We start from the raw sequence: 26,639 nt of genomic DNA, 5'->3' as shown, positions 1-26,639 counted from the left end.
AAGAGAGATCTCAGAACAGAGCCCTGATGTATACCCACAGACAGATCAATAGAAGACGAAGACATGTTAGCAACAGAGATGGAGAATGTGTGACAGGAAAGTTATGATGAAAACCAGGATAGAACTGTGTTACGGATACCAAGAGAGAGTTTAGAATATGAAGGAGGAGAGTGATTGAGAGCATCAAACGCAGCAGATAGATCAAGTAGGATTAGTAGGGAAAAGTGACCTTGGGAATTTGCTTTAAGCACAGTCTGTAGAACGAGCTGTACGAAAGGCAGGTTGTAAAGGATCCAGGAGGGCATGTGATTTAAGAATGTGGACATTCTAGCAATTAGGAGACAAACAGCAGGAGGGATACAGGGCGGTAGTTAGTAAGGCACATAGGGTGTAGGTTGTTTCTGAGAAAAGGGTGACCACTACAGGCTTAAAGTAAGAGGGTAAAGAGCCAGAGAATAGGGAGGAATTGAAGATGTGGGTGAGAGTGGGGACTAAGAGATGCAGTAAGGTGTGAGGGGATACGATCTAGAGGGCATGTGGTAGAGGGAGAAGAGAAGATGATTAGCTTCCAGCTCTGTAAGAGAAGAAAAGGAGTCAAATGCAGAAGGAGAATTAGGTAGAAGGAGAGAAGGGGGAAGGGACAGAAGGAATCTCCTTGTGGGTGGCATCCACCTTGCCTCTGAAGTAGTCAAATGCTTGAGGAGAAGTGAAGGAAGGATGGCAAGTGTGAGGAGAAGGTTAGTGGAGGGAGTCAAATACAGGGAAAAAAAGACAGCGTAAATTAAATTTGAGTGTTGATGAATGTGAAAAAAAAGTAGTGTGGTTTGGCCCCAGAGAGCAGCTTTATACAGGACTGGAGACATTTTTACTGTAGAAAAATCAAATATCAATTGTGTGATTTCCTTCATAGGCATTAAGAACAGCGAGTGGAAGTGTGATGAACATGTTTGGGAATTTAGCCAAGGGTGTGGGCTAGAGGGACAAGTGTGTCAGAGCCTAGAGGGGGCATATAGATAGGAGGATAGCATTGTAAGAGTTAATAAGATTGTTAGTTTAAGCGGAAAGAGAGAGAGAGGTTAGAGTAGATGTCAGAGGAGAGTTTAATTAAGCAGAGGAAAATCAGTGGGACAGGTAAGATGGGGTGAGGGGAATGACTGATTGTGAATGATGAGAGCAGAAGAGGTCATGTACAACTAGAGCCTTGTTAGTCAGAGAACGGGCATTCCAGATGGCATAGGAGAAGGGAAGAGAAAAGTAAGGAAAGGAATGTGGATTACATTAGATAGGTTAACACTCTTAGCAGGGAGGCAGAGGCAGGGAGGCCCGATGTGTATATGAGCAGGTTCAAGATTATAAGAGATATCCCACACATCAGCAAACATAGAAGGAGACACAGAGATAGGTGTAGAGAGAGACAGAGATAGCTCTATGTAGAGAGAGAGGGACGTAGAGAGAATGAGACAGATAGGCGCAGAGAGAGGGGGCGCAGAGAGAGGAGGCGCCAAAAGAGGGGGCGCAGAGAGAGGGGGCACAGAGAATAGGATATTAAAGAGTGCTTTTCATTGAGCAGTGCAGAAATAGCTGCAATAGAGGTCTGTACAAATGGTGCAGTGTGTAGACACATGCAAAGGTAGGGGAAGGAAAGAGGAGAACATGTGGATAAAAGCAGGAGTGTGGAAGTTAGAGAAATTAGAAAAGTTTAACAGAGGAGTGAGGAAACAGCAAGCAGAAAGAACAAGAGAGAGGTTACATTGGGATGACGTTCTGTGGTAAAGAGAAAATGCTAGGAGAGAGCTTTCAAATATTAGAGGACATGAATTGAGGGAGCAAATGTATAAATCAAAACCTGAGGGGGAGGTATAGCACGAAAGCTTGCACAGCAGATTATAGTCTTAATGTTGCGTGTACCTGTCAGGGTATTCAAGAAGTTAAATTCTCACAAGTGCAGAGTTCATGATGAAATGCTGAATCTAGTCCCCCTCCAATTTAATTTTAATATAACTTTTCCATTCTTCATTACTGCAAAAAGCAAACAAAACAAAACCACATTGCATTACTATTTTCAAAATGGATTGAATGGCATATTCAACAGTGACTGTGTGATGCCAATATTCCCCACTCACTCGTAGTGAAGCACATATTGTACTAGTGTTGAAAGTAGGCCGGTAGAGTCAGGTACGCAGTACTGATAAAACAATAAGTGCCCGTCGTAAGTACCAGCTCCGCAACAGTGCGGGCATCACATTAGTGACGTGGATGAACATATATGGATAAGCCCATATTAAGGCATCACGTGACCAGAGCCGTCACTGACTGGGTATACGTAAAGACGCAGGGAGATGCAAGGAAAGGGAGGGAGAGAGACAGGGAGAAGATGTGAAACGGAGGAAGGCACGGATGGAGGGAGTTCTTCCGAGCTTCTGCGGGCCTCTCTCTTTCACTGGTGCATGCCGGGAGCTGGTCCCAACATCCACAAAGTGTGTGTGTATTATTGGTTGTATTTTATGGGGGTAGGAGGGTAGTGTGTATATTGTGTGTGTGGGAGTATTATATTGTGTGTAGAGGTGCAGAGGAGAGTACTAGATTGTGTATCTTGTGTAAGGGTGTTGTGTATATTGTGTTTGGAGCTATAATATTATTGGGGAGATTAGTATTGAGGAGGTATTATAGTGTGTATTGTGGGGAGTATTAGTGTGTGTATTGTTTGTGGGTGACAGATGCTGGGGGTATGCAGCAATCCCTGCACTGAGGTCCGAGGCGGCTCTGCATCGCTCGCACGCACTGTGGACGACCAAGCATGTGCCCATGATAATCATGGCCTTAGAGGGATGAGTGTGTCAGAGCCTAGAAGGGGCATATATATGATGGAGGAGGGAGGAGGAGGAGGAGATGATAGCATTGTAAAAGTTAACAAGATAGTTAGTTTAAGCAGAAAGTGAGGAGAGGTTAGAGATAAGGGTAGATGTCAGAGGAGAGAGTTCAATTAAGCTGAGGTATCGAGTAGGACAGGGGTGAGGGGAATGAGAGGTGGTGGATGATGAGAGCAGAAGAGGTCATGTACAAATAGACCTTGTTAGTCAGAGAGCAGTCATTCCAGAGGGCACGTGAGAAGTGAAGAGTAAAGTGAGACATGGAATGTGGATTACATTAGATGGGTTAATACGCTTAGCAGGGAGGTGGAGAGAGAGAGGCAAGAGGCAGAGAGTGGTGCAGGGGTTGAGGAAGAGATGTTGCATGTACCTTATCAGAACATTAAAGAACATCAATTCACACTGGTGCAGAGTTGATGATGAATCCAGTTCACCTCCAATTCAATTTTAACAGAAATGTTTCATTCTTCATTACTGAAAAAAAAGAAAAGTAAAAAACATTTTATTACTATTTTCAAAATGGATTGAATTCCCCCAACAATGACTATGTGTTACCAATATATCCCTCTCAGTCCCACTGCAGCATATACTGTACCAGTGTGAAAGTAGGAAGGTACACAGTACCGGTAAAACAATACGTGCCGGTACTATGCACCATATGAATTATAAGGGGATGTAAATCTCCCAGTCTCTCTCCATATCCGCAACAGAGCGGGCTCCGGTCAGTGGCATGGATGCCCATATATGGGTATGCTCATATTTGGGCATCCCATGTCACTGACCGGAGCCGGCTCTGAGTATAGGGATATATGCGGAGACGCAGAGGTGCAAGGAAATGGGAGGAGGCACGGTGAGAAACAGGGAGAGACCACAGGAAGATAGAGGGCAACAACTTCCACAAGGTACTTGTATGGGTATAATTGTTTGTATTTTGTGCAGAGGGGGTAATTTCAGATAAAATACAATTCTCCACCCTCTATGAAACAATTCCACTTTGTTCAGTAAGCCAGAAAGTCTTGGTCCCATGTGGACTGAATTTAATGCAAATAAGGTCCTTAATACACAAGTAAAGAATAAAGTTACTTATTCTCTACTGTAAGAAGTGCCACATTGCCCACTATTTGGGTCCTGTGCCCAGATTGTGACCATGCATGGCAGAGGTGAGATTCCCCCAACTCCAATTTGCTACACTCTCCAAGAGAGATAATTGTGATCAGAGGTGGAACTAGGGGAGGGTGTGAGCAGGGTCACTGCCCAGGGAGTAACCTGACTGGGGGCACGGAAATCTCATTTAGTGCATATGTTGCGGCACTGCATTGATTGACCAGCCAATCTGCACTGCTGCCTGTCACAGTGACATCCTGATCGGGCACTGTGATCAGCTATAGCACTGACCCAGGTGAGATAGTTCAGCACTTTACAAGGAGGGAACAGATGTTGTGGGTGACAGATGCTGGGGGTAGGCCAAGACTGTTGGCCAGAGTAACGTGGAGACTTACTGCACTCTGCATGCCCATCCTCTCCCTGACATCAGGGGAAGGAAGTGGCCCTGGGGTGTGTGTAGGTATGCCAGATGTCAGTGTATGCATAAGTAAGTATGCCTGTATAGTGGGAGGTGTAGGGGCGTTAAGCTGGAGGACTTAAAACAGGCACAAAAGCACATAGATACCTCTGATTATACCGCACCAAATGCTGATAATATCATGCTGTAGCTGCACTTTACAGAAGATGATGCAGATGTCATCATTGGTTGGTGGGTTCATTAAATCAATCCATCATATCATAACCACACTGTGCATATGATGTACTGAATCAGTAACACCAGGAAGACATCTCCATGTTAGGAGTAGAGTTGAAGTTAACAGAATATGTCCAGCACTGTGGTGTGTAGCCCATAAATAATAATTGTGCACATTACCAGAACAACATACTGTCAACTGCAAGATCATTTTGCTGCTTGTAGCGTATGCTCATCCTGTACAGTGTTGTAGTAGATCCGTCTCTTCAGTGTTCACTGCAACAAAAGTAAGACATTGCATTAATATTACAGACGTTTGGGGGCTGAAATCTCACTTCGCTGCGGACAATTTCCCTTTGCATAAGATTCTTGTGATTATGTCAATGATGATCAATAACTGCATCATAACACAGCCGCTCTATACAGAAGATGTACTTGCTCTCATTGGTCATTGAGGTAATACGTCACACAATGTACAGATATAGCAAGGATTATTTCTCCCACTTGTGCATTATGGCATTATGATGGGAAATGTTGTGAGATTCTGCATTATCAGCATCACTGAATCTTTTGGAAATTAAGTGATATTCTATGTTTTAATGCAATATTATGGGTGATCAGCCGGTAAAATAATAATAGCTTGCTGTATCTGTAGCCATGCTCTACCCATGATGTGCTGAACCAATGACTGCAGAGAGATTCAGAGTGCTAAACATGACTGGAACGCATCTCTGAATAATGGGCAGCAAAGCAGTGCAGAATAGGAGGTGAAAGTATTTAAAATGGAAGATCCTTAGCAGCTGTGTGGAGAGTAGACAGTACAGACTGACCAAGTAAATGGTAAAAGGAGTAACTTCAACATTACTTGGCTTTGTTCTCCACATTGAAGCTTTCCTCCTCTTTAAATCACTAATACTGATGCCATGTGTAACCTGTACTGAGAGTTATATAATCTACTGGCCTAGATGAAACCATATGATGCAAACAGGATCCATCCCACTCCAGATTCATAGAATTGAACCACCTCAACCTTTCATAACAATCACATAGAACTGCAGCTGTGCGCTACTGCACATGTTCTTGTTATGAATGGTAGTAGATGTGGTCCTTGGGTCTTTACTTCATACTGTAGCCACCCTCTACTCATGATGTATTGAATCAACGAAAACTTGCATGGTTCAGATCACAGGAAGGGGTAGAGTAGAGATGAAAATATTCAATGTGAAACCCGTAGCAGCCGGATTGTGTGGAGTCAATAAAACGACAAATACTAAATGGTAAATGAGAAATATACACATTGCTTATCTGTCTCTGTGTAGTAATTTTCCTTCTCTTCAACTGTCCTTCAAATTTTCTCTTTTGCAAGAAAAGGAACACATGGCTTCAATATTCACTTCTGTTCTGCAGTCATCCCTCCTGAAATAAAAGTTAAGCATTGCATTGTTATTATGATAATACATACAATAAACCTTGCTCCAAACCATTTGATGCAAAGCAAATCCACCTCCCACCCACAGCTGTGCTCCTTCTAGAGCATGCATGTCAAACTCCAGTCCTCGAGGGTCCCAAACAGGCCAGGTTTTCAGTAGGGATATCCTGAAAACCTGGCCTGTTTGCTGCCCTCGAGGACTGGAGTTTGACATCCTTGTTCTTGAGCTTCTACCACGCAAGTCATCCATGTGAGTGACACTGTACTGCAGTCCTGGTCTGCACACAATCTACTGAATCAATGACATCACACTGTAAAGGCAATCTACAAGATGTATTAGTTGTCCACACTTCCGAAATGTTACTTTTATGTCCAAATCACTTATTCCCATGACCTGATATTTGTATTTGTTATTTATAGGATTGTCACAAAGAGTTGATGAGGTCACCAAATGATAGTATGTAGAGAGAAAGAGAGATCTCAGAACAGAGCCCTGATGTATACCCACAGACAGATCAATAGAAGACGAAGACATGTTAGCAACAGAGATGGAGAATGTGTGACAGGAAAGTTATGATGAAAACCAGGATAGAACTGTGTTACGGATACCAAGAGAGAGTTTAGAATATGAAGGAGGAGAGTGATTGAGAGCATCAAACGCAGCAGATAGATCAAGTAGGATTAGTAGGGAAAAGTGACCTTGGGAATTTGCTTTAAGCACAGTCTGTAGAACGAGCTGTACGAAAGGCAGGTTGTAAAGGATCCAGGAGGGAATGTGATTTAAGAATGTTGACATTCTAGCAATTAGGAGACAAACAGCAGGAGGGATACAGGGCGGTAGTTAGTAAGGCACATAGGGTGTAGGTTGTTTCTGAGAAAAGGGTGACCACTACAGGCTTAAAGTAAGAGGGTAAAGAGCCAGAGAATAGGGAGGAATTGAAGATGTGGGTGAGAGTGGGGACTAAGAGATGCAGTAAGGTGTGAGGGGATACGATCTAGAGGGCATGTGGTAGAGGGAGAAGAGAAGATGATTAGCTTCCAGCTCTGTAAGAGAAGAAAAGGAGTCAAATGCAGAAGGAGAATTAGGTAGAAGGAGAGAAGGGGGAAGGGACAGAAGGAATCTCCTTGTGGGTGGCATCCACCTTGCCTCTGAAGTAGTCAAATGCTTGAGGAGAAGTGAAGGAAGGATGGCAAGTGTGAGGAGAAGGTTAGTGGAGGGAGTCAAATACAGGGAAAAAAAGACAGCGTAAATTAAATTTGAGTGTTGATGAATGTGAAAAAAAAGTAGTGTGGTTTGGCCCCAGAGAGCAGCTTTATACAGGACTGGAGACATTTTTACTGTAGAAAAATCAAATATCAATTGTGTGATTTCCTTCATAGGCATTAAGAACAGCGAGTGGAAGTGTGATGAACATGTTTGGGAATTTAGCCAAGGGTGTGGGCTAGAGGGACAAGTGTGTCAGAGCCTAGAGGGGGCATATAGATAGGAGGATAGCATTGTAAGAGTTAATAAGATTGTTAGTTTAAGCGGAAAGAGAGAGAGAGGTTAGAGTAGATGTCAGAGGAGAGTTTAATTAAGCAGAGGCAAATCAGTGGGACAGGTAAGATGGGGTGAGGGGAATGACTGATTGTGAATGATGAGAGCAGAAGAGGTCATGTACAACTAGAGCCTTGTTAGTCAGAGAACGGACATTCCAGATGGCATAGGAGAAGGGAAGAGAAAAGTAAGGAAAGGAATGTGGATTACATTAGATAGGTTAACACTCTTAGCAGGGAGGCAGAGGCAGGGAGGCCCGATGTGTATATGAGCAGGTTCAAGATTATAAGAGATATCCCACACATCAGCAAACATAGAAGGAGACACAGAGATAGGTGTAGAGAGAGACAGAGATAGCTCTATGTAGAGAGAGAGGGACGTAGAGAGAATGAGACAGATAGGCGCAGAGAGAGGGGGCGCAGAGAGAGGAGGCGCCAAAAGAGGGGGCGCAGAGAGAGGGGGCACAGAGAATAGGATATTAAAGAGTGCTTTTCGTTGAGCAGTGCAGAAATAGCTGCAATAGAGGTCTGTACAAATGGTGCAGTGTGTAGACACATGCAAAGGTAGGGGAAGGAAAGAGGAGAACATGTGGATAAAAGCAGGAGTGTGGAAGTTAGAGAAATTAGAAAAGTTTAACAGAGGAGTGAGGAAACAGCAAGCAGAAAGAACAAGAGAGAGGTTACATTGGGATGACGTTCTGTGGTAAAGAGAAAATGCTAGGAGAGAGCTTTCAAATATTAGAGGACATGAATTGAGGGAGCAAATGTATAAATCAAAACCTGAGGGGGAGGTATAGCACGAAAGCTCGCACAGCAGATTATAGTCTTAATGTTGCGTGTACCTGTCAGGGTATTCAAGAAGTTAAATTCTCACAAGTGCAGAGTTCATGATGAAATGCTGAATCTAGTCCCCCTCCAATTTAATTTTAATATAACTTTTCCATTCTTCATTACTGCAAAAAGCAAACAAAACAAAACCACATTGCATTACTATTTTCAAAATGGATTGAATGGCATATTCAACAGTGACTGTGTGATGCCAATATTCCCCACTCACTCGTAGTGAAGCACATATTGTACTAGTGTTGAAAGTAGGCCGGTAGAGTCAGGTACGCAGTACTGATAAAACAATAAGTGCCCGTCGTAAGTACCAGCTCCGCAACAGTGCGGGCATCACATTAGTGACGTGGATGAACATATATGGATAAGCCCATATTAAGGCATCACGTGACCAGAGCCGTCACTGACTGGGTATACGTAAAGACGCAGGGAGATGCAAGGAAAGGGAGGGAGAGAGACAGGGAGAAGATGTGAAACGGAGGAAGGCACGGATGGAGGGAGTTCTTCCGAGCTTCTGCGGGCCTCTCTCTTTCACTGGTGCATGCCGGGAGCTGGTCCCAACATCCACAAAGTGTGTGTGTATTATTGGTTGTATTTTATGGGGGTAGGAGGGTAGTGTGTATATTGTGTGTGTGGGAGTATTATATTGTGTGTAGAGGTGCAGAGGAGAGTACTAGATTGTGTATCTTGTGTAAGGGTGTTGTGTATATTGTGTTTGGAGCTATAATATTATTGGGGAGATTAGTATTGAGGAGGTATTATAGTGTGTATTGTGGGGAGTATTAGTGTGTGTATTGTTTGTGGGTGACAGATGCTGGGGGTATGCAGCAATCCCTGCACTGAGGTCCGAGGCGGCTCTGCATCGCTCGCACACACTGTGGATGACCAAGCATGTGCCCATGATAATCATGGCCTTAGAGGGATGAGTGTGTCAGAGCCTAGAAGGGGCATATATATGATGGAGGAGGGAGGAGGAGGAGGGAGGAGGAGGAGATGATAGCATTGTAAAAGTTAACAAGATAGTTAGTTTAAGCAGAAAGTGAGGAGAGGTTAGAGATAAGGGTAGATGTCAGAGGAGAGAGTTCAATTAAGCTGAGGTATCGAGTAGGACAGGGGTGAGGGGAATGAGAGGTGGTGGATGATGAGAGCAGAAGAGGTCATGTACAAATAGACCTTGTTAGTCAGAGAGCAGTCATTCCAGAGGGCACGTGAGAAGTGAAGAGTAAAGTGAGACATGGAATGTGGATTACATTAGATGGGTTAATACGCTTAGCAGGGAGGTGGAGAGAGAGAGGCAAGAGGCAGAGAGTGGTGCAGGGGTTGAGGAAGAGATGTTGCATGTACCTTATCAGAACATTAAAGAACATCAATTCACACTGGTGCAGAGTTGATGATGAATCCAGTTCACCTCCAATTCAATTTTAACAGAAATGTTTAATTCTTCATTACTGAAAAAAAAGAAAAGTAAAAAACATTTCATTACTATTTTCAAAATGGATTGAATTCCCCCAACAATGACTATGTGTTACCAATATATCCCTCTCAGTCCCACTGCAGCATATACTGTACCAGTGTGAAAGTAGGAAGGTACACAGTACCGGTAAAACAATACGTGCCGGTACTATGCACCATATGAATTATAAGGGGATGTAAATCTCCCAGTCTCTCTCCATATCCGCAACAGAGCGGGCTCCGGTCAGTGGCATGGATGCCCATATATGGGTATGCTCATATTTGGGCATCCCATGTCACTGACCGGAGCCGGCTCTGAGTATAGGGATATATGCGGAGACGCAGAGGTGCAAGGAAATGGGAGGAGGCACGGTGAGAAACAGGGAGAGACCACAGGAAGATAGAGGGCAACAACTTCCACAAGGTACTTGTATGGGTATAATTGTTTGTATTTTGTGCAGAGGGGGTAATTTCAGATAAAATACAATTCTCCACCCTCTACGAAACAATTCCACTTTGTTCAGTAAGCCAGAAAGTCTTGGTCCCATGTGGACTGAATTTAATGCAAATAAGGTCCTTAATACACAAGTAAAGAATAAAGTTACTTATTCTCTACTGTAAGAAGTGCCACATTGCCCACTATTTGGGTCCTGTGCCCAGATTGTGACCATGCATGGCAGAGGTGAGATTCCCCCAACTCCAATTTGCTACACTCTCCAAGAGAGATAATTGTGATCAGAGGTGGAACTAGGGGAGGGTGTGAGCAGGGTCACTGCCCAGGGAGTAACCTGACTGGGGGCACGGAAATCTCATTTAGTGCATATGTTGCGGCACTGCATTGATTGACCGGTCAATCTGCACTGCTGCCTGTCACAGTGACATCCTGATCGGGCACTGTGATCAGCTATAGCACTGACCCAGGTGAGATAGTTCAGCACTTTACAAGGAGGGAACAGATGTTGTGGGTGACAGATGCTGGGGGTAGGCCAAGACTGTTGGCCAGAGTAACGTGGAGACTTACTGCACTCTGCATGCCCATCCTCTCCCTGACATCAGGGGAAGGAAGTGGCCCTGGGGTGTGTGTAGGTATGCCAGATGTCAGTGTATGCATAAGTAAGTATGCCTGTGTAGTGGGAGGTGTAGGGGCGTTAAGCTGGAGGACTTAAAACAGGCACAAAAGCACATAGATACCTCTGATTATACCGCACCAAATGCTGATAATATCATGCTGTAGCTGCACTTTACAGAAGATGATGCAGATGTCATCATTGGTTGGTGGGTTCATTAAATCAATCCATCATATCATAACCACACTGTGCATATGATGTACTGAATCAGTAACACCAGGAAGACATCTCCATGTTAGGAGTAGAGTTGAAGTTAACAGAATATGTCCAGCACTGTGGTGTGTAGCCCATAAATAATAATTGTGCACATTACCAGAACAACATACTGTCAACTGCAAGATCATTTTGCTGCTTGTAGCGTATGCTCATCCTGTACAGTGTTGTAGTAGATCCGTCTCTTCAGTGTTCACTGCAACAAAAGTAAGACATTGCATTAATATTACAGACGTTTGGGGGCTGAAATCTCACTTCGCTGCGGACAATTTCCCTTTGCATAAGATTCTTGTGATTATGTCAATGATGATCAATAACTGCATCATAACACAGCCGCTCTATACAGAAGATGTACTTGCTCTCATTGGTCATGGAGGTAATACGTCACACAATGTACAGATATAGCAAGGATTATTTCTCCCACTTGTGCATTATGGCATTATGATGGGAAATGTTGTGAGATTCTGCATTATCAGCATCACTGAATCTTTTGGAAATTAAGTGATATTCTATGTTTTAATGCAATATTATGGGTGATCAGCCGGTAAAATAATAATAGCTTGCTGTATCTGTAGCCATGCTCTACCCATGATGTGCTGAACCAATGACTGCAGAGAGATTCAGAGTGCTAAACATGACTGGAACGCATCTCTGAATAATGGGCAGCAAAGCAGTGCAGAATAGGAGGTGAAAGTATTTAAAATGGAAGATCCTTAGCAGCTGTGTGGAGAGTAGACAGTACAGACTGACCAAGTAAATGGTAAAAGGAGTAACTTCAACATTACTTGGCTTTGTTCTCCACATTGAAGCTTTCCTCCTCTTTAAATCACTAATACTGATGCCATGTGTAACCTGTACTGAGAGTTATATAATCTACTGGCCTAGATGAAACCATATGATGCAAACAGGATCCATCCCACTCCAGATTCATAGAATTGAACCACCTCAACCTTTCATAACAATCACATAGAACTGCAGCTGTGCGCTACTGCACATGTTCTTGTTATGAATGGTAGTAGATGTGGTCCTTGGGTCTTTACTTCATACTGTAGCCACCCTCTACTCATGATGTATTGAATCAACGAAAACTTGCATGGTTCAGATCACAGGAAGGGGTAGAGTAGAGATGAAAATATTCAATGTGAAACCCGTAGCAGCCGGATTGTGTGGAGTCAATAAAACGACAAATACTAAATGGTAAATGAGAAATATACACATTGCTTATCTGTCTCGGTGTAGTAATTTTCCTTCTCTTCAACTGTCCTTCAAATTTTCTCTTTTGCAAGAAAAGGAACACATGGCTTCAATATTCACTTCTGTTCTGCAGTCATCCCTCCTGAAATAAAAGTTAAGCATTGCATTGTTATTATGATAATACATTCAATAAACCTTGCTCCAAACCATTTGATGCAAAGCAAATCCACCTCCCACCCACAGCGGTGCTCCTTCTAGAGCATGCATGTCAAACTCCAGTCCTCGAGGGTCCCAAACAGGCCAGGTTTTCAGTAGGGATATCCTGAAAACCTGGCCTGTTTGCTGCCCTCGAGGACTGGAGTTTGACATCCTTGTTCTTGAGCTTCTACCACGCAAGTCATCCATGTGAGTGACACTGTACTGCAGTCCTGGTCTGCACACAATCTACTGAATCAATGACATCACACTGTAAAGGCAATCTACAAGATGTATTAGTTGTCCACACTTCCGAAATGTTACTTTTATGTCCAAATCACTTATTCCCATGACCTGATATTTGTATTTGTTATTTATAGGATTGTCACAAAGAGTTGATGAGGTCACCAAATGATAGTATGTAGAGAGAAAGAGAGATCTCAGAACAGAGCCCTGATGTATACCCACAGACAGATCAATAGAAGACGAAGACATGTTAGCAACAGAGATGGAGAATGTGTGACAGGAAAGTTATGATGAAAACCAGGATAGAACTGTGTTACGGATACCAAGAGAGAGTTTAGAATATGAAGGAGGAGAGTGATTGAGAGCATCAAACGCAGCAGATAGATCAAGTAGGATTAGTAGGGAAAAGTGACCTTGGGAATTTGCTTTAAGCACAGTCTGTAGAACGAGCTGTACGAAAGGCAGGTTGTAAAGGATCCAGGAGGGAATGTGATTTAAGAATGTTGACATTCTAGCAATTAGGAGACAAACAGCAGGAGGGATACAGGGCGGTAGTTAGTAAGGCACATAGGGTGTAGGTTGTTTCTGAGAAAAGGGTGACCACTACAGGCTTAAAGTAAGAGGGTAAAGAGCCAGAGAATAGGGAGGAATTGAAGATGTGGGTGAGAGTGGGGACTAAGAGATGCAGTAAGGTGTGAGGGGATACGATCTAGAGGGCATGTGGTAGAGGGAGAAGAGAAGATGATTAGCTTCCAGCTCTGTAAGAGAAGAAAAGGAGTCAAATGCAGAAGGAGAATTAGGTAGAAGGAGAGAAGGGGGAAGGGACAGAAGGAATCTCCTTGTGGGTGGCATCCACCTTGCCTCTGAAGTAGTCAAATGCTTGAGGAGAAGTGAAGGAAGGATGGCAAGTGTGAGGAGAAGGTTAGTGGAGGGAGTCAAATACAGGGAAAAAAAGACAGCGTAAATTAAATTTGAGTGTTGATGAATGTGAAAAAAAAGTAGTGTGGTTTGGCCCCAGAGAGCAGCTTTATACAGGACTGGAGACATTTTTACTGTAGAAAAATCAAATATCAATTGTGTGATTTCCTTCATAGGCATTAAGAACAGCGAGTGGAAGTGTGATGAACAGGTTTGGGAATTTAGCCAAGGGTGTGGGCTAGAGGGACAAGTGTGTCAGAGCCTAGAGGGGGCATATAGATAGGAGGATAGCATTGTAAGAGTTAATAAGATTGTTAGTTTAAGCGGAAAGAGAGAGAGAGGTTAGAGTAGATGTCAGAGGAGAGTTTAATTAAGCAGAGGAAAATCAGTGGGACAGGTAAGATGGGGTGAGGGGAATGACTGATTGTGAATGATGAGAGCAGAAGAGGTCATGTACAACTAGAGCCTTGTTAGTCAGAGAACGGGCATTCCAGATGGCATAGGAGAAGGGAAGAGAAAAGTAAGGAAAGGAATGTGGATTACATTAGATAGGTTAACACTCTTAGCAGGGAGGCAGAGGCAGGGAGGCCCGATGTGTATATGAGCAGGTTCAAGATTATAAGAGATATCCCACACATCAGCAAACATAGAAGGAGACACAGAGATAGGTGTAGAGAGAGACAGAGATAGCTCTATGTAGAGAGAGAGGGACGTAGAGAGAATGAGACAGATAGGCGCAGAGAGAGGGGGCGCAGAGAGAGGAGGCGCCAAAAGAGGGGGCGCAGAGAGAGGGGGCACAGAGAATAGGATATTAAAGAGTGCTTTTCATTGAGCAGTGCAGAAATAGCTGCAATAGAGGTCTGTACAAATGGTGCAGTGTGTAGACACATGCAAAGGTAGGGGAAGGAAAGAGGAGAACATGTGGATAAAAGCAGGAGTGTGGAAGTTAGAGAAATTAGAAAAGTTTAACAGAGGAGTGAGGAAACAGCAAGCAGAAAGAACAAGAGAGAGGTTACATTGGGATGACGTTCTGTGGTAAAGAGAAAATGCTAGGAGAGAGCTTTCAAATATTAGAGGACATGAATTGAGGGAGCAAATGTATAAATCAAAACCTGAGGGGGAGGTATAGCACGAAAGCTTGCACAGCAGATTATAGTCTTAATGTTGCGTGTACCTGTCAGGGTATTCAAGAAGTTAAATTCTCACAAGTGCAGAGTTCATGATGAAATGCTGAATCTAGTCCCCCTCCAATTTAATTTTAATATAACTTTTCCATTCTTCATTACTGCAAAAAGCAAACAAAACAAAACCACATTGCATTACTATTTTCAAAATGGATTGAATGGCATATTCAACAGTGACTGTGTGATGCCAATATTCCCCACTCACTCGTAGTGAAGCACATATTGTACTAGTGTTGAAAGTAGGCCGGTAGAGTCAGGTACGCAGTACTGATAAAACAATAAGTGCCCGTCGTAAGTACCAGCTCCGCAACAGTGCGGGCATCACATTAGTGATGTGGATGAACATATATGGATAAGCCCATATTAAGGCATCACGTGACCAGAGCCGTCACTGACTGGGTATACGTAAAGACGCAGGGAGATGCAAGGAAAGGGAGGGAGAGAGACAGGGAGAAGATGTGAAACGGAGGAAGGCACGGATGGAGGGAGTTCTTCCGAGCTTCTGCGGGCCTCTCTCTTTCACTGGTGCATGCCGGGAGCTGGTCCCAACATCCACAAAGTGTGTGTGTATTATTGGTTGTATTTTATGGGGGTAGGAGGGTAGTGTGTATATTGTGTGTGTGGGAGTATTATATTGTGTGTAGAGGTGCAGAGGAGAGTACTAGATTGTGTATCTTGTGTAAGGGTGTTGTGTATATTGTGTTTGGAGCTATAATATTATTGGGGAGATTAGTATTGAGGAGGTATTATAGTGTGTATTGTGGGGAGTATTAGTGTGTGTATTGTTTGTGGGTGACAGATGCTGGGGGTATGCAGCAATCCCTGCACTGAGGTCCGAGGCGGCTCTGCATCGCTCGCACACACTGTGGATGACCAAGCATGTGCCCATGATAATCATGGCCTTAGAGGGATGAGTGTGTCAGAGCCTAGAAGGGGCATATATATGATGGAGGAGGGAGGAGGAGGAGGGAGGAGGAGGAGATGATAGCATTGTAAAAGTTAACAAGATAGTTAGTTTAAGCAGAAAGTGAGGAGAGGTTAGAGATAAGGGTAGATGTCAGAGGAGAGAGTTCAATTAAGCTGAGGTATCGAGTAGGACAGGGGTGAGGGGAATGAGAGGTGGTGGATGATGAGAGCAGAAGAGGTCATGTACAAATAGACCTTGTTAGTCAGAGAGCAGTCATTCCAGAGGGCACGTGAGAAGTGAAGAGTAAAGTGAGACATGGAATGTGGATTACATTAGATGGGTTAATACGCTTAGCAGGGAGGTGGAGAGAGAGAGGCAAGAGGCAGAGAGTGGTGCAGGGGTTGAGGAAGAGATGTTGCATGTACCTTATCAGAACATTAAAGAACATCAATTCACACTGGTGCAGAGTTGATGATGAATCCAGTTCACCTCCAATTCAATTTTAACAGAAATGTTTCATTCTTCATTACTGAAAAAAAAGAAAAGTAAAAAACATTTTATTACTATTTTCAAAATGGATTGAATTCCCCCAACAATGACTATGTGTTACCAATATATCCCTCTCAGTCCCACTGCAGCATATACTGTACCAGTGTGAAAGTAGGAAGGTACACAGTACCGGTAAAACAATATGTGCCGGTACTATGCACCATATGAATTATAAGGGGATGTAAATCTCCCAGTCTCTCTCCATATCCGCAACAGAGCGGGCTCCGGTCAGTGGCATGGATGCCCATATATGGGTATGCTCATATTTGGGCATCCCATGTCACTGACCGGAGCCGGCTCTGAGTATAGGGATATATGCGGAGACGCAGAGGTGCAAGGAAATGGGAGGAGGCACGGTGAGAAACAGGGAGAGACCACAGGAAGATAGAGGGCAACAACTTTCACAAGGTACTTGTATGGGTATAATTGTTTGTATTTTGTGCAGAGGGGGTAATTTCAGATAAAATACAATTCTCCACCCTCTACGAAACAATTCCACTTTGTTCAGTAAGCCAGAAAGTCTTGGTCCCGTGTGGACTGAATTTAATGCAAATAAGGTCCTTAATACACAAGTAAAGAATAAAGTTACTTATTCTCTACTGTAAGAAGTGCCACATTGCCCACTATTTGGGTCCTGTGCCCAGATTGTGACCATGCATGGCAGAGGTGAGATTCCCCCAACTCCAATTTGCTACACTCTCCAAGAGAGATAATTGTGATCAGAGGTGGAACTAGGGGAGGGTGTGAGCAGGGTCACTGCCCAGGGAGTAACCTGACTGGGGGCACGGAAATCTCATTTAGTGCATATGTTGCGGCACTGCATTGATTGACCGGTCAATCTGCACTGCTGCCTGTCACAGTGACATCCTGATCGGGCACTGTGATCAGCTATAGCACTGACCCAGGTGAGATAGTTCAGCACTTTACAAGGAGGGAACAGATGTTGTGGGTGACAGATGCTGGAGGTAGGCCAAGACTGTTGGCCAGAGTAACGTGGAGACTTACTGCACTCTGCATGCCCATCCTCTCCCTGACATCAGGGGAAGGAAGTGGCCCTGGGGTGTGTGTAGGTATGCCAGATGTCAGTGTATGCATAAGTAAGTATGCCTGTGTAGTGGGAGGTGTAGGGGCGTTAAGCTGGAGGACTTAAAACAGGCACAAAAGCACATAGATACCTCTGATTATACCGCACCAAATGCTGATAATATCATGCTGTAGCTGCACTTTACAGAAGATGATGCAGATGTCATCATTGGTTGGTGGGTTCATTAAATCAATCCATCATATCATAACCACACTGTGCATATGATGTACTGAATCAGTAACACCAGGAAGACATCTCCATGTTAGGAGTAGAGTTGAAGTTAACAGAATATGTCCAGCACTGTGGTGTGTAGCCCATAAATAATAATTGTGCACATTACCAGAACATACTGTCAACTGCAAGATCATTTTGCTGCTTGTAGCGTATGCTCATCCTGTACAGTGTTGTAGTAGATCCATCTCTTCAGTGTTCACTGCAACAAAAGTAAGACATTGCATTAATATTACAGACGTTTGGGGGCTGAAATCTCACTTCGCTGCTGACAATTCCCTTTGCATAAGATTCTTGTGATTATGTCAATGATTATCAATAACTGCATCATAACACAGCCGCTCTATACAGAAGATGTACTTGCTCTCATTGGTCATGGAGGTAATACGTCACACAATGTACAGATATAGCAAGGATTATTTCTCCCACTTGTGCATTATGGCATTATGATGGGAAATGTTGTGAGATTCTGCATTATCAGCATCACTGAATCTTTTGGAAATTAAGTGATATTCTATGTTTTAATGCAATATTATGGGTGATCAGCCGGTAAAATAATAATAGCTTGCTGTATCTGTAGCCATGCTCTACCCATGATGTGCTGAACCAATGACTGCAGAGAGATTCAGAGTGCTAAACATGACTGGAACGCATCTCTGAATAATGGGCAGCAAAGCAGTGCAGAATAGGAGGTGAAAGTATTTAAAATGGAAGATCCTTAGCAGCTGTGTGGAGAGTAGACAGTACAGACTGACCAAGTAAATGGTAAAAGGAGTAACTTCAACATTACTTGGCTTTGTTCTCCACATTGAAGCTTTCCTCCTCTTTAAATCACTAATACTGATGCCATGTGTAACCTGTACTGAGAGTTATATAATCTACTGGCCTAGATGAAACCATATGATGCAAACAGGATCCATCCCACTCCAGATTCATAGAATTGAACCACCTCAACCTTTCATAACAATCACATAGAACTGCAGCTGTGCGCTACTGCACATGTTCTTGTTATGAATGGTAGTAGATGTGGTCCTTGGGTCTTTACTTCATACTGTAGCCACCCTCTACTCATGATGTATTGAATCAACGAAAACTTGCATGGTTCAGATCACAGGAAGGGGTAGAGTAGAGATGAAAATATTCAATGTGAAACCCGTAGCAGCCGGATTGTGTGGAGTCAATAAAACGACAAATACTAAATGGTAAATGAGAAATATACACATTGCTTATCTGTCTCGGTGTAGTAATTTTCCTTCTCTTCAACTGTCCTTCAAATTTTCTCTTTTGCAAGAAAAGGAACACATGGCTTCAATATTCACTTCTGTTCTGCAGTCATCCCTCCTGAAATAAAAGTTAAGCATTGCATTGTTATTATGATAATACATACAATAAACCTTGCTCCAAACCATTTGATGCAAAGCAAATCCACCTCCCACCCACAGCGGTGCTCCTTCTAGAGCATGCATGTCAAACTCCAGTCCTCGAGGGTCCCAAACAGGCCAGGTTTTCAGTAGGGATATCCTGAAAACCTGGCCTGTTTGCTGCCCTCGAGGACTGGAGTTTGACATCCTTGTTCTTGAGCTTCTACCACGCAAGTCATCCATGTGAGTGACACTGTACTGCAGTCCTGGTCTGCACACAATCTACTGAATCAATGACATCACACTGTAAAGGCAATCTACAAGATGTATTAGTTGTCCACACTTCCGAAATGTTACTTTTATGTCCAAATCACTTATTCCCATGACCTGATATTTGTATTTGTTATTTATAGGATTGTCACAAAGAGTTGATGAGGTCACCAAATGATAGTATGTAGAGAGAAAGAGAGATCTCAGAACAGAGCCCTGATGTATACCCACAGACAGATCAATAGAAGACAAAGACATGTTAGCAACAGAGATGGAGAATGTGTGACAGGAAAGTTATGATGAAAACCAGGATAGAACTGTGTTACGGATACCAAGAGAGAGTTTAGAATATGAAGGAGGAGAGTGATTGAGAGCATCAAACGCAGCAGATAGATCAAGTAGGTTTAGTAGGGAAAAGTGACCTTGGGAATTTGCTTTAAGCACAGTCTGTAGAACGAGCTGTACGAAAGGCAGGTTGTAAAGGATCCAGGAGGGCATGTGATTTAAGAATGTTGACATTCTAGCAATTAGGAGACAAACAGCAGGAGGGATACAGGGCGGTAGTTAGTAAGGCACATAGGGTGTAGGTTGTTTCTGAGAAAAGGGTGACCACTACAGGCTTAAAGTAAGAGGGTAAAGAGCCAGAGAATAGGGAGGAATTGAAGATGTGGGTGAGAGTGGGGACTAAGAGATGCAGTAAGGTGTGAGGGGATACGATCTAGAGGGCATGTGGTAGAGGGAGAAGAGAAGATGATTAGCTTCCAGCTCTGTAAGAGAAGAAAAGGAGTCAAATGCAGAAGGAGAATTAGGTAGAAGGAGAGAAGGGGGAAGGGACAGAAGGAATCTCCTTGTGGGTGGCATCCACCTTGCCTCTGAAGTAGTCAAATGCTTGAGGAGAAGTGAAGGAAGGATGGCAAGTGTGAGGAGAAGGTTAGTGGAGGGAGTCAAATACAGGGAAAAAAAGACAGCGTAAATTAAATTTGAGTGTTGATGAATGTGAAAAAAAAGTAGTGTGGTTTGGCCCCAGAGAGCAGCTTTATACAGGACTGGAGACATTTTTACTGTAGAAAAATCAAATATCAATTGTGTGATTTCCTTCATAGGCATTAAGAACAGCGAGTGGAAGTGTGATGAACATGTTTGGGAATTTAGCCAAGGGTGTGGGCTAGAGGGACAAGTGTGTCAGAGCCTAGAGGGGGCATATAGATAGGAGGATAGCATTGTAAGAGTTAATAAGATTGTTAGTTTAAGCGGAAAGAGAGAGAGAGGTTAGAGTAGATGTCAGAGGAGAGTTTAATTAAGCAGAGGAAAATCAGTGGGACAGGTAAGATGGGGTGAGGGGAATGACTGATTGTGAATGATGAGAGCAGAAGAGGTCATGTACAACTAGAGCCTTGTTAGTCAGAGAACGGGCATTCCAGATGGCATAGGAGAAGGGAAGAGAAAAGTAAGGAAAGGAATGTGGATTACATTAGATAGGTTAACACTCTTAGCAGGGAGGCAGAGGCAGGGAGGCCCGATGTGTATATGAGCAGGTTCAAGATTATAAGAGATATCCCACACATCAGCAAACATAGAAGGAGACACAGAGATAGGTGTAGAGAGAGACAGAGATAGCTCTATGTAGAGAGAGAGGGACGTAGAGAGAATGAGACAGATAGGCGCAGAGAGAGGGGGCGCAGAGAGAGGAGGCGCCAAAAGAGGGGGCGCAGAGAGAGGGGGCACAGAGAATAGGATATTAAAGAGTGCTTTTCATTGAGCAGTGCAGAAATAGCTGCAATAGAGGTCTGTACAAATGGTGCAGTGTGTAGACACATGCAAAGGTAGGGGAAGGAAAGAGGAGAACATGTGGATAAAAGCAGGAGTGTGGAAGTTAGAGAAATTAGAAAAGTTTAACAGAGGAGTGAGGAAACAGCAAGCAGAAAGAACAAGAGAGAGGTTACATTGGGATGACGTTCTGTGGTAAAGAGAAAATGCTAGGAGAGAGCTTTCAAATATTAGAGGACATGAATTGAGGGAGCAAATGTATAAATCAAAACCTGAGGGGGAGGTATAGCACGAAAGCTTGCACAGCAGATTATAGTCTTAATGTTGCGTGTACCTGTCAGGGTATTCAAGAAGTTAAATTCTCACAAGTGCAGAGTTCATGATGAAATGCTGAATCTAGTCCCCCTCCAATTTAATTTTAATATAACTTTTCCATTCTTCATTACTGCAAAAAGCAAACAAAACAAAACCACATTGCATTACTATTTTCAAAATGGATTGAATGGCATATTCAACAGTGACTGTGTGATGCCAATATTCCCCACTCACTCGTAGTGAAGCACATATTGTACTAGTGTTGAAAGTAGGCCGGTAGAGTCAGGTACGCAGTACTGATAAAACAATAAGTGCCCGTCGTAAGTACCAGCTCCGCAACAGTGCGGGCATCACATTAGTGACGTGGATGAACATATATGGATAAGCCCATATTAAGGCATCACGTGACCAGAGCCGTCACTGACTGGGTATACGTAAAGACGCAGGGAGATGCAAGGAAAGGGAGGGAGAGAGAGAGACAGGGAGAAGATGTGAAACGGAGGAAGGCACGGATGGAGGGAGTTCTTCCGAGCTTCTGCGGGCCTCTCTCTTTCACTGGTGCATGCCGGGAGCTGGTCCCAACATCCACAAAGTGTGTGTGTATTATTGGTTGTATTTTATGGGGGTAGGAGGGTAGTGTGTATATTGTGTGTGTGGGAGTATTATATTGTGTGTAGAGGTGCAGAGGAGAGTACTAGATTGTGTATCTTGTGTAAGGGTGTTGTGTATATTGTGTTTGGAGCTATAATATTATTGGGGAGATTAGTATTGAGGAGGTATTATAGTGTGTATTGTGGGGAGTATTAGTGTGTGTATTGTTTGTGGGTGACAGATGCTGGGGGTATGCAGCAATCCCTGCACTGAGGTCCGAGGCGGCTCTGCATCGCTCGCACACACTGTGGATGACCAAGCATGTGCCCATGATAATCATGGCCTTAGAGGGATGAGTGTGTCAGAGCCTAGAAGGGGCATATATATGATGGAGGAGGGAGGAGGAGGAGGGAGGAGGAGGAGATGATAGCATTGTAAAAGTTAACAAGATAGTTAGTTTAAGCAGAAAGTGAGGAGAGGTTAGAGATAAGGGTAGATGTCAGAGGAGAGAGTTCAATTAAGCTGAGGTATCGAGTAGGACAGGGGTGAGGGGAATGAGAGGTGGTGGATGATGAGAGCAGAAGAGGTCATGTACAAATAGACCTTGTTAGTCAGAGAGCAGTCATTCCAGAGGGCACGTGAGAAGTGAAGAGTAAAGTGAGACATGGAATGTGGATTACATTAGATGGGTTAATACGCTTAGCAGGGAGGTGGAGAGAGAGAGGCAAGAGGCAGAGAGTGGTGCAGGGGTTGAGGAAGAGATGTTGCATGTACCTTATCAGAACATTAAAGAACATCAATTCACACTGGTGCAGAGTTGATGATGAATCCAGTTCACCTCCAATTCAATTTTAACAGAAATGTTTCATTCTTCATTACTGAAAAAAAAGAAAAGTAAAAAACATTTCATTACTATTTTCAAAATGGATTGAATTCCCCCAACAATGACTATGTGTTACCAATATATCCCTCTCAGTCCCACTGCAGCATATACTGTACCAGTGTGAAAGTAGGAAGGTACACAGTACCGGTAAAACAATACGTGCCGGTACTATGCACCATATGAATTATAAGGGGATGTAAATCTCCCAGTCTCTCTCCATATCCGCAACAGAGCGGGCTCCGGTCAGTGGCATGGATGCCCATATATGGGTATGCTCATATTTGGGCATCCCATGTCACTGACCGGAGCCGGCTCTGAGTATAGGGATATATGCGGAGACGCAGAGGTGCAAGGAAATGGGAGGAGGCACGGTGAGAAACAGGGAGAGACCACAGGAAGATAGAGGGCAACAACTTCCACAAGGTACTTGTATGGGTATAATTGTTTGTATTTTGTGCAGAGGGGGTAATTTCAGATAAAATACAATTCTCCACCCTCTACGAAACAATTCCACTTTGTTCAGTAAGCCAGAAAGTCTTGGTCCCGTGTGGACTGAATTTAATGCAAATAAGGTCCTTAATACACAAGTAAAGAATAAAGTTACTTATTCTCTACTGTAAGAAGTGCCACATTGCCCACTATTTGGGTCCTGTGCCCAGATTGTGACCATGCATGGCAGAGGTGAGATTCCCCCAACTCCAATTTGCTACACTCTCCAAGAGAGATAATTGTGATCAGAGGTGGAACTAGGGGAGGGTGTGAGCAGGGTCACTGCCCAGGGAGTAACCTGACTGGGGGCACGGAAATCTCATTTAGTGCATATGTTGCGGCACTGCATTGATTGACCGGTCAATCTGCACTGCTGCCTGTCACAGTGACATCCTGATCGGGCACTGTGATCAGCTATAGCACTGACCCAGGTGAGATAGTTCAGCACTTTACAAGGAGGGAACAGATGTTGTGGGTGACAGATGCTGGAGGTAGGCCAAGACTGTTGGCCAGAGTAACGTGGAGACTTACTGCACTCTGCATGCCCATCCTCTCCCTGACATCAGGGGAAGGAAGTGGCCCTGGGGTGTGTGTAGGTATGCCAGATGTCAGTGTATGCATAAGTAAGTATGCCTGTGTAGTGGGAGGTGTAGGGGCGTTAAGCTGGAGGACTTAAAACAGGCACAAAAGCACATAGATACCTCTGATTATACCGCACCAAATGCTGATAATATCATGCTGTAGCTGCACTTTACAGAAGATGATGCAGATGTCATCATTGGTTGGTGGGTTCATTAAATCAATCCATCATATCATAACCACACTGTGCATATGATGTACTGAATCAGTAACACCAGGAAGACATCTCCATGTTAGGAGTAGAGTTGAAGTTAACAGAATATGTCCAGCACTGTGGTGTGTAGCCCATAAATAATAATTGTGCACATTACCAGAACAACATACTGTCAACTGCAAGATCATTTTGCTGCTTGTAGCGTATGCTCATTCTGTACAGTGTTGTAGTAGATCCGTCTCTTCAGTGTTCACTGCAACAAAAGTAAGACATTGCATTAATATTACAGACGTTTGGGGGCTGAAATCTCACTTCGCTGCGGACAATTTCCCTTTGCATAAGATTCTTGTGATTATGTCAATGATGATCAATAACTGCATCATAACACAGCCGCTCTATACAGAAGATGTACTTGCTCTCATTGGTCATTGAGGTAATACGTCACACAATGTACAGATATAGCAAGGATTATTTCTCCCACTTGTGCATTATGGCATTATGATGGGAAATGTTGTGAGATTCTGCATTATCAGCATCACTGAATCTTTTGGAAATTAAGTGATATTCTATGTTTTAATGCAATATTATGGGTGATCAGCCGGTAAAATAATAATAGCTTGCTGTATCTGTAGCCATGCTCTACCCATGATGTGCTGAACCAATGACTGCAGAGAGATTCAGAGTGCTAAACATGACTGGAACGCATCTCTGAATAATGGGCAGCAAAGCAGTGCAGAATAGGAGGTGAAAGTATTTAAAATGGAAGATCCTTAGCAGCTGTGTGGAGAGTAGACAGTACAGACTGACCAAGTAAATGGTAAAAGGAGTAACTTCAACATTACTTGGCTTTGTTCTCCACATTGAAGCTTTCCTCCTCTTTAAATCACTAATACTGATGCCATGTGTAACCTGTACTGAGAGTTATATAATCTACTGGCCTAGATGAAACCATATGATGCAAACAGGATCCATCCCACTCCAGATTCATAGAATTGAACCACCTCAACCTTTCATAACAATCACATAGAACTGCAGCTGTGCGCTACTGCACATGTTCTTGTTATGAATGGTAGTAGATGTGGTCCTTGGGTCTTTACTTCATACTGTAGCCACCCTCTACTCATGATGTATTGAATCAACGAAAACTTGCATGGTTCAGATCACAGGAAGGGGTAGAGTAGAGATGAAAATATTCAATGTGAAACCCGTAGCAGCCGGATTGTGTGGAGTCAATAAAACGACAAATACTAAATGGTAAATGAGAAATATACACATTGCTTATCTGTCTCTGTGTAGTAATTTTCCTTCTCTTCAACTGTCCTTCAAATTTTCTCTTTTGCAAGAAAAGGAACACATGGCTTCAATATTCACTTCTGTTCTGCAGTCATCCCTCCTGAAATAAAAGTTAAGCATTGCATTGTTATTATGATAATACATACAATAAACCTTGCTCCAAACCATTTGATGCAAAGCAAATCCACCTCCCACCCACAGCGGTGCTCCTTCTAGAGCATGCATGTCAAACTCCAGTCCTCGAGGGTCCCAAACAGGCCAGGTTTTCAGTAGGGATATCCTGAAAACCTGGCCTGTTTGCTGCCCTCGAGGACTGGAGTTTGACATCCTTGTTCTTGAGCTTCTACCACGCAAGTCATCCATGTGAGTGACACTGTACTGCAGTCCTGGTCTGCACACAATCTACTGAATCAATGACATCACACTGTAAAGGCAATCTACAAGATGTATTAGTTGTCCACACTTCCGAAATGTTACTTTTATGTCCAAATCACTTATTCCCATGACCTGATATTTGTATTTGTTATTTATAGGATTGTCACAAAGAGTTGATGAGGTCACCAAATGATAGTATGTAGAGAGAAAGAGAGATCTCAGAACAGAGCCCTGATGTATACCCACAGACAGATCAATAGAAGACGAAGACATGTTAGCAACAGAGATGGAGAATGTGTGACAGGAAAGTTATGATGAAAACCAGGATAGAACTGTGTTACGGATACCAAGAGAGAGTTTAGAATATGAAGGAGGAGAGTGATTGAGAGCATCAAACGCAGCAGATAGATCAAGTAGGATTAGTAGGGAAAAGTGACCTTGGGAATTTGCTTTAAGCACAGTCTGTAGAACGAGCTGTACGAAAGGCAGGTTGTAAAGGATCCAGGAGGGCATGTGATTTAAGAATGTGGACATTCTAGCAATTAGGAGACAAACAGCAGGAGGGATACAGGGCGGTAGTTAGTAAGGCACATAGGGTGTAGGTTGTTTCTGAGAAAAGGGTGACCACTACAGGCTTAAAGTAAGAGGGTAAAGAGCCAGAGAATAGGGAGGAATTGAAGATGTGGGTGAGAGTGGGGACTAAGAGATGCAGTAAGGTGTGAGGGGATACGATCTAGAGGGCATGTGGTAGAGGGAGAAGAGAAGATGATTAGCTTCCAGCTCTGTAAG

At 43.5% G+C, this 26,639-nt stretch overlaps 2 long non-coding RNA genes across 3 annotated transcripts; both read right to left on the bottom strand.

Moving 5' to 3' along the window:
* Window positions 1-1,913: 1,913 nt before the first annotated feature.
* On the bottom strand, window positions 1,914-6,048 carry LOC142485392 (uncharacterized). Its single transcript, XR_012798446.1, has 4 exons — window positions 5,903-6,048; window positions 4,789-4,884; window positions 3,241-3,344; window positions 1,914-2,019 (listed from the first exon to the last, which is right to left on the bottom strand). It is a non-coding gene; the product is annotated as an uncharacterized LOC142485392 (long non-coding RNA).
* Window positions 6,049-9,708: 3,660 nt separating this feature from the next.
* LOC142485390 (uncharacterized) lies at window positions 9,709-25,598 on the bottom strand. 2 transcript variants are annotated; one of them, XR_012798444.1, is made up of 3 exons: window positions 12,420-12,538; window positions 11,306-11,401; window positions 9,709-9,861 (listed from the first exon to the last, which is right to left on the bottom strand). It is a non-coding gene; the product is annotated as an uncharacterized LOC142485390 (long non-coding RNA). The 2 variants fall into 2 exon arrangements; XR_012798443.1 differs by lacking the exon at window positions 12,420-12,538 and adding an exon at window positions 25,454-25,598 and having other exon boundaries at window positions 9,710-9,861.
* Window positions 25,599-26,639: the final 1,041 nt, after the last annotated feature.

The sequence above is a fragment of the Ascaphus truei genome, unplaced genomic scaffold, assembly GCF_040206685.1.
Source record: "Ascaphus truei isolate aAscTru1 unplaced genomic scaffold, aAscTru1.hap1 HAP1_SCAFFOLD_582, whole genome shotgun sequence".
In the NCBI taxonomy this organism is placed as follows: domain Eukaryota; kingdom Metazoa; phylum Chordata; class Amphibia; order Anura; family Ascaphidae; genus Ascaphus; species Ascaphus truei.
Note: the sequence above shows the minus strand (reverse complement) of the source record. Positions and strands in the feature narration are given on the sequence as shown.